Raw genomic sequence first — 9427 nt, forward strand, 5'->3', positions numbered from 1 at the left:
TTTTTATTTAGATATAATATAAAATAAAGTATTCTTTTAAGTTTTGCTCAGTGTTATGCCAATTGCTTCGACATTTATAAAATCCTATAACCTCAGATTTGAAGAGGTCATTGCTACTACGGTCAATAGACTCTTGAGTCTGCCAGTACTTCATCACAGAATGTCCCAGGGAATTTGTATCCAAAGGGTAGGTTAGGACATTGACCTATTAACTCTTTGATTTGAGATTGCCCTTGGAGCACTAACTCAACTTTTACGGCTTTAGAGAAAATCCTAAAGCAGAAAAGCAGAGAGGAGGGACACATACTTGATGTGAAATAGGATGAACAAAAATGTCTGTCACAACTATAAATGAAGTCAAGGCAGGCCAAAGAAGTGTGACATAGCACACATACAGCAACTACACTGTTTAGGTTAGGGAAATGGGATAAGGTTTGAGAAAGTCAGGATTAGATGCATCTCTATCACAACACCACTATTTACTAAAGGATTACTATTCATCCACTAATGTAATAAGTACCAAATCACAAAAACCAAACTAGTTGCTGTCAAGTCAGTTCCAACTAATGGGGAACATGTGTTTAAGAGTAGAAATGTATGTTGGGTTTTCAATGGCTATTACCTTTTAGAAGTACATTGCCAGACTTTTCTTCCAAGGCACCTCTGAATAGATTCTGATCAACAATCTTTTGATTAGCAGTCAAACACTTAATCATTTATGTGTTACTTACATAATCTTCAAGACAAATATTTGAGATAATACCTGTTTTACAGAATAGGAAATTAAGGCACAAAAAGATTATATAATTTCCCAAAATCATGCAATGATAAATGACCCAGTTCTAACTTGAACACAGGTCCTGACTTCCCAGTCTGCTACTTAACGCCCTCCTAGCTTCACGCTAAGGAGCTCTGGTAGTGTGCTTACAAGTCGGACTGCTAGCCTCAAGGTCAGCAGTTCGAAACTACCAGCTTTTCTGTGTGAGAAAGTTGAGGCTTTCTGCTCCTATAAAGATTTACATCTTCAGAAGCCCTATACGGGGTCACTATGAGTTGGGACTGACTCTATGGCCTTGAGGTTAGCAGCCCAACTCGTAACCACTATGCTACAAGAATTTTTAAGTCAGTTCCTGTTCTGTCTCTGGAGTCCTGGTGTAGTGCTGTGTGTTAATGTGCTGGACTGCAAGGTCACTTGGAACCACAAAGTCAGGAGTTCAAGCTCACCACCCACTCCTGGGAAACACTATACAGGGTCACTATGAGTTAGAACCAACTCAACAGCACTTCACAACAACAACATTTTGTTACTAAGTGAGAACCTTATCTAATTCACATAATCTCTTCAAACTCATTTTTTAAAACATGATGATTTCATTATATAACATCTAAATCTCAACACTATTCTAAATATTATGTCCACGGAACACTGTTAAAAATCATAAACAATTATAAATGGTCTTCAATGCTAAAATCCTCTGAAACCTTCTTGGGAAATGCCTTCTGACCCACAATAAAGAAGCCAGCCCCCCTTCTCTATGGCCACACTTGCTCTTTGTCCAAACATGGCATTTCTCACCTCTATCTCTTACCTTTTAATCCTGCCAATCATGGCGCTTTCAAAAAATTAAGCATGTCCTCAAATATTGTGACATTTCCATCCCAAAGGACATTCATAGATTCTCAAAAAGGAAATCCAGTCCAATAGAAAGAGGAAATAGCTTTTTGACTGGTTGAGTTAATTTCCCCTCTGATCTTCATTTTCCTTATCTATCTTATCAGGAATAGTTAATAATGTCTACCTCTCAGTGTTGCCATGAGAATTGTGGGCAATTACTCATGTACAAAGTTTAGCATAGTGTTGAATAATTATTATTATTATCAATAAATTCCATTGTTGTACATAGAAACCCTACCTACAACCAGGTCTGCATCATCCTGACAGTGGATGTTATACTTGAGTCCATTGCTGCTGTCACTGTACCAATCCTTCTCTTGAAGACAGGGGAAATAGGGTTTAAAGAAAATGCCTGGTTCTTCTACACTTAACAAGGAAAGTCAACAGAAAGGCCTACTTTCCAAAAATATGCCAGGAAAATGTGACTGCATTCTAGGAGGGGCAAACTAAAAGAGAGCTGTGGCCACTTACTTATTCCTCACTTACAAGGACCATTCACAGGATTGGAAAGTGTTTGCCTTCCTGTTCCCTGATCTGGAAGGACTTCTGGAGGAAGCCCTTTGGGTGTATACAGAACTGAATGAGCTTACAGTGGGTGGTCCCAGGCAGTCCTTTCCATGAAAGTCTTCCAGAACTAGGAGACCCGTGCAAGTTCTCACTGTAGTGAGAGAATCTTTCCCAGTGAAACAAGTTCTCCGGGGAATAAGGACCATAAAAACACTGCCGTGTTCCCAGCCATGTTTATGTTGGCCTAGTCAGTGGAGGATACCAATTTAGGTAGCAAATTCCCCTTGAGAGACTGAGAATCTAAGCTTGCATAATGAATAAAACAATCCCCTTGCCCCCAGGAATGTTATCTAGCACATATTTTAGAGTAGCACATTTTTTTTTAATCCTAGGCTGGATTGATAAGAAAAAATACAGACCATAATTTTGTTTGGTTCTTGGGCTAGACAGTTCTTTTTTAATATTATTGGAAGAAAGGATTTACATTTAATGCATATTTATGACCAGATCTTACTAGCATCGCATATCTGGGATTCTTTCCTGAAATGATCACCACTAATTAATTCAGTTGGTGCCAAAGTGCTTGACAGATATTTCTGTTTCATATTATACAATGTTGGATATTTACAATGTTTTAGGCCTTTTTCTAGGTGAAAGAAATAAAACAGTGCACATTATGCTAGAGGTCAAATAAAAAACAAATTTATATAACTGTCCCTTAAGGAACACTGGTGACACTGTGGATTAGGTGTTGAGCTGTTAATCACAAGGTCAGTAGTCCAATAGCAACGCTGCAGGAGAAAGAAGAGGCCCTCTGCTCCAGTAACAACTTAGTCTTTGAAAAACCCCAGATTGGGTCCCTATGAGTGGGAATCAATCAGTATCAGCGGATTTGGGGTTTTGTGGGGTTTTGTGTAACTGCCCATTAGGGAGCTTTACAAGGAAGACTGGCTACAAAGAGGAAGGCAAAATCAGCTTTGCCATGGAGTAGCAGGAAAGCTTCATGAATAAATGATCTGTAAATTGAGGTGGGGAAAAGAGAGACTAAATGGGGGGCCGGGAGAAGGAAGGATATTGTATGCAAAAATACAGAGACAAGAAACCGCTGTTTTTTGTCACTGCAAGAAACTTCTTTTGCAAATGCAAAAATGACATGGGAAGCCATGTTGAACTTCCTCTGGCTTCACAAAGTGGAAAGGGCATCCAAGTCAAAATCTGTTCAAGACCAATTGCTGTGAAGCAAGTGTCAGACAGCCTCCATATTTAAACCTTCTCTACCTTAGTCTGACAGCAACCTTCCCTTCCACAGAATCCTTTCTTCTCTGCTGAGTTAGATAATCCATTGTAATGGCCACACAAAACTCAGAAGCAATAGTCATGATTACGGGTTTATTAAGGAAGTAAAGTACAATTCATTATCAGAAACAACTCAGGATGGAGCAGTTCTTCAATCAGGAACACCTCTTCTCAGCTGTACTACAGGCACACCTCATTCTTGGCTTTGGCCCTTCAACCTCTACCCTGCTCATGCGAGTGTTACAAAACTCCTTTTAAACAGTCTGTAAATACCAAAGGACACATTCTGCAAGCCAGCCTCTTGACTATAAGTGCTCAGCTTTACTGATGTGACTCTTTTAAATCCAGGAGAATGGTAAAACTAATTAATCCCAGCATTAGACTCCCATACACCTTATGTGTATGCCCTCACCCAATCATTGGGTGGGAGTCACAAAGACAGTGACTAGATGAGGCATATTAAGTAACTTCACTGTACAACAGCAAAGCATAGACTCTGTCTTCACTTGAAAGCCCCTGTGACAAACACCTAAGCACAGTTACTTTATTGGGGAATATGATCCAGTGAGCAATGGTGAGGGACAATGGGAGTGAAGCAAGGAAGAGGACAAGTAAAAACAAAGATGCGTTACATTGTTGTTAGGTGCTATTGACTTGGTTCTGACACATAGTGATCCCATGTACAACCAAATGAAACACTACCCAATTCTGTGCCATCCTCACAATTGTGGTTACGTTACATATGTTATAGCTGCTGCCACTATGTCAATCCATCTTGTTGGGGGTCCTCTACTTTTTCATTGACCCTCCACTTTACCAAACATGATGTCCTTCTCCAGGGACTAGTCCTTCCAGAGAATGTGTCCAAAGTACAGACATGAAGTCTCACCATCATCTCTCCAAAGAGCTATCTGGTCATACTTCTTACAAAACAGATAGGTTCATTCTTCTGCCAGTACATTGTACTTCCAATAATCCTTGAAATACCATCATTCAAATGCATCAATTCTTACCCAGTCATCTTTATTCATTGTCCAGCTTCTACATTCATATGAGGAGATTGAAAATACTGTGGTTTGGGTCAGGCGCACACTAGTCCTTAAATGACATTTTTGTTATTTAACACTTTAAAGAGGTCTTTTGAAGATCTGCCTAATACAATAGGTCATTTGATTTTCTGACTACTGCTTTCGTGTATAGTAATTGTGGATACAATTAAAATTAAATCTTTGACAACTTCAATCTATTTTCTATTTATCATGATTTTATTTATTGGAGCAATAGTGAGGATTTTTGTTTTCTTTGCCCTGAGGCACCTATAAGGAAGTCTGTAGTCTTTGATCAGTCAGTAGGTATTGATTCTGTAGGAAAAGCATTGGATTGCTAACCACAAAGTCAGAGATTCAAACCAAGCGGCTGCTCCAAAATCCCATACAGGGTCACTATAAGTTAGAAATGGCTTGCCAGCATTTAACAACAACAGATTTGTAGCAAGCAAGTTCATGTCATCTGCATATCACAGGTAGTTAATGAGTCTCTCTCTGATCTTGATAACACATTTTTCTTCATAGAATTCAATTTTTCAGATGATTTGTTCAGCATACAGATTTAATAAGTATAGTGAAAGAATAACAGTTTGGGCACACACTTTTCTTAATTTTAAACTATTCAGCATTTCTTTGCTCTTTCATACAACTGCGTCTTGGTATATGCATACCAAGGTTCCTCATGAGCACAATTTAAGTGTATTGGAATACCCATTCTTTGCAATGGGTAACCCTCTATTTTACCAAGCATGATGTCCTTCTCAGGGATTGTTCCCACCTGATAACATGCCCAAAGTATGAGAGATGAAGTTTCGCCATCCTGGTTTTTAGGGAGCATTCTATCTATATTTCTTCCAACACAGATTTGTTTGTTCTTCTGGCAGTTTGTGTCACTTTCAATATTTTTCCCCAACATCTTAACTTAATGCATCAATTCTGTGGTAGTCCTTATTCACTGACCAACTTTCACACGCATATGAAGCTGTTTAAAATACCACGGCTTGCGTCAAGAACACTTTAAACTGACATCTTTGCTTTTGAACACTTTAAAGAGGTCTTGTGCAACAGATTTGTCATTTGATTTCTTGACTGCTGCTTCCATGAGTGTTGATGGCTAATCTGAGCAATATGAAGTCTTTGACAACTTCAATCTTTTCTCCATTTATCTTAATGTTATTTATTGATCCACTTATGAGAATTTCTGTTTTAGTTGCATTGAAGTGAAAAATATCATGAAGGCTGTGGTCTTTGATCTTCATGAGTAAGAATTTTAAGTCCTCTTATCTTTTAGCAAGCAAGGTTATTTCACCTGCATATTGAAGATTGTTAATGGATTTTCCTCCAGTGCTGACAGTATATGTAATCCATCTTCTTCATATAATTCAGCTTCTCAGATTATTTGCTCAGTATGCTGATTGAATAAATATGGTAAAATAATAGAGCCCTGGTGCACAGTTTTCCTGATTTTAAACCATTCAGTATCCCCCTGTTTCTCTTTGAATAACTATAGATTTCTCATGAGAAAACTAAATGTTCTAGAAAACCCATTCTTACCAATGTTATTCATGGCTTGTTATGATCCATGCAGTCAAAAACAAGATTTATGTTCTTTTTTTGAATCCAAGTTGAACTTCTGGCACTTCCTTGTCAATGTATGATTGCAACCATTTTTAAATTATCTTTTAAAAAAATTTACTTGCATGTGATATTAATGATATTGTCCAATGATTTCCACATTCTTTTGGGACACCTCTCTTTGGAATGGGCACAAATATGTATCTTTTCCCATCAGTTGGCCTGCTAACTGTCTTCCAAATTTCTTTGCATAGATGACTGAGTATGTCCAGTGCTGCATCAGTTTGCTGAAATTTTTCCATTTGTATTTCATCAATTCCTAGAGCCTTTTTCTTTGCCAATACCTTCAGTGCCCCTTGATTTCTTCCTTCAATAACATTGGCCCTTGAACATATGCTACCTCTTGAAATGATTAAACACCAACCCTTATTTTTGGTACAGAGACTCTGTGTATTCTTTCCATCTTCTTCTGATGCTTTCTACTTCATTCAATATCTTTCCCATAGAATTCTTCACTATTGAAAGTTGAAGCTTGAATTTTTTCCTCAATTCTTTTAGCGTGAGAAATGCTGAGCATGTTCTGCCCTAGGGGATCAATGCATTTGTGAGAGGTGTGCATACCATGGAATAGTCAACCATTCAAGATTAAAAGGGCAACATTTTCCCAAGTACAGAGTACAGAAGAATAGGAAAAGATGGAGGAGAGGAAACAAGAAACAGGGAGGAAGTAGGATAAATGATGTTGCACTGAGGGGATTACAATCATTGAGATGAAACGAAGTATATGATTTGCTGAATGCAAAATGGATGATCTGTGCTATAAATCCTCACTCCATTCACAATTAAAAGTAAAATAAGTAAATAAACATAATGAGTAAATATAAAATGGCGAATCCACTCTATTACCTTTTGACATTTTATAAATAATCTTTAAAACTACACATGGAACTAACATATGACTATACATATGATCACAACACTTTTCGCTTTCCAGAGTGCTCCACTCCATATTAGCTCAGACTTGTGTCTTATTTGAGAAACAGAGTTATGCTAAAACCAAAAATTGGACATAAATGTTGGTAGATATTAATTTTAGCAGTCAAAACCTGAAAACAACCCAGATGCCCAACAAGTAAATGGTTAAACAAATTATAGTATAATCCACATGATAGATAACTACTCAACAATAAAAAAGAAACTTCCACACAGCAATCTGGAAGAATCTCAAGGAGAATTATGCTGAATGGAGAAAAAGGATATATTGAAATAACACATTCTTTATAATTTAATTTATACAATAGTCCTGAAATTATACAACGATGTTGTTGTTGATGTTGTTAGGTGCCATCAAGTCAGTAGCGATTCATAGCAACCTTATGCACAGCAGAAAGAAACACTGCCCGATTCTGGACCAACCTCACCGCCACACTTGAGTCCATCAATGCTGCCACTTGGCCAATCCATCTCATTGGGGATCTTCCTCTTTTTCTCTGACCCTCCACCTTACCAAACATGATATCCTTCTCCAGCGACTGGTCCCTCCTGACAATATTGTCCAAAGTATGAGAGACAAAGTTTGGCCATCCTGGCCTCCAAGGAGCACTCTGGCTACACTTCTTCCAAAACGGATCTGTTGGTTCTTTGGCAGCCCATGGCACTTTCAATATTCTCCTCCAACACCATAACTCAAAATCATCAATTCTTCTCTGGTCTTCTTTATTCATTGCCCAGCTTTCACATGCATATGAGGTTATTGAAAATGTCAAGGCTTGGGCCAGGCGCACCTTAGTCTTCAAGCTGACATCTTTGCTCTCCAACACTTTAAAAAGGTCTTGTGCAGCAGATTTGCCTAATGCAATACATCCTTTGATTTCTTGACTGCTGCTTCCATGAGTGTTGATAGTTGATCTAAGAAGAATCAAGTCCTTGACAACTTTAATCTTTTTCCCTTTGATAAGAATGTAGTTTATTGGTCCAGTGTTGAGGATTTTTGTTTTCTTTACATTGAGATGTAATCCATACCGAAGGCTGTGCTCTTTGACCTTCATCAGTAAATGTTTTAAGTCCTCTTCACTTTCAGCAAGCAAGGTTGTATTATCTGCATATCACAGGTTGTTAATGAGTCTTCCTCCAATCCTGATGCCACATTTTTCTTCATATAACCCAGCTTGTCAGATGATTTGCTCAGCATACAGGTTGAATAAGTATGGTGGAAGAATACAACCTTGTCACACACCTTTCTTAATTTTAAACCACTCAGTGTTCCCATGTTCTGTTTGAACAACTACCTCTTGGTCCAGGTACAGATTCCTCATGAACACAATTAAGTGTTGCGGAATACTCATACTTAGCAATATTGTCCATAGCTTGCCATGATCCACACAATTGAAAGCCTTTGCGTAGTCAATAAAGCACAGGTAAACATCTTTCTGATATTCTCAGCTTTCAGCCTAAATCCATCAGACAAGAGTAATGATTTCCCTCGTTCCATGTCCTCTCCTGAATCCAGCTTGAGCCTCTGGAAGTTGTCTGTCAACGTATGATTGCAGCCATTTGTGTATTACCTTTAGCAAAACTTTACTCGCATGGAATATCAAAGAGATTGTCAGATGATTTCCACATTCTGCTGGGTCACCTTGTTTTGGAATGGGCACAAATACGAATCTCTTCCAATCAGTCGTCCAGATAGATGTCTTCCAAATTTCTTAGCAGAGATGAGTGAGTGCCTCCTCTGTTGCCTCACTTTCTTCAAAAGATTTCAAGTTGTATTCCATCAATTTCTGGTGCCTTGTTCTTTGCCAATTCCTTCAATGTATCTTGGACTTCCTCCTTCAGTATCATTGGCTCTTGATCATATGCTACCTCTTGAAATACACAACTATATACAACTGTAGAGAGGTATAAAATATTAGTTTTTGTTGTTAAGCAATTACTAGAGATTTAAAAGGGGATGGAGATGAGTGGAAATTGGTGTGACTGTAAAAGACTCCATGGGAGATCCTTGTAGTAATGGAAATATTCTGAATCCTGGTTGTGATAATACACTATAATTTTGGAAAATGTTAGTAGTCAAGAAAACTGGGTAAAGAGTACTTATGATCTCTTTATATTATCTTTTATAACTGTATGCCAATTTATAGTTATCTCAATTTTTTTTTAATAAAACTTTAAAAGCATTATAAAGTGTCTTATGTGCCAAGCAATGGAGCCCAGAATTTTATTACTATAAGTGGTGGACATCCAATAAATAGTTATTTAAAAGGGTGGAGGGAAGGTTGACATGAAGCAATTTGTGTATATGAGAGTGGAAGTGGGCAATACAGCAGAT

Source organism: Chrysochloris asiatica, unplaced genomic scaffold (genome assembly GCF_000296735.1).
Source record: "Chrysochloris asiatica unplaced genomic scaffold, ChrAsi1.0 scaffold00140, whole genome shotgun sequence".
Classification (NCBI taxonomy): domain Eukaryota; kingdom Metazoa; phylum Chordata; class Mammalia; order Afrosoricida; family Chrysochloridae; genus Chrysochloris; species Chrysochloris asiatica.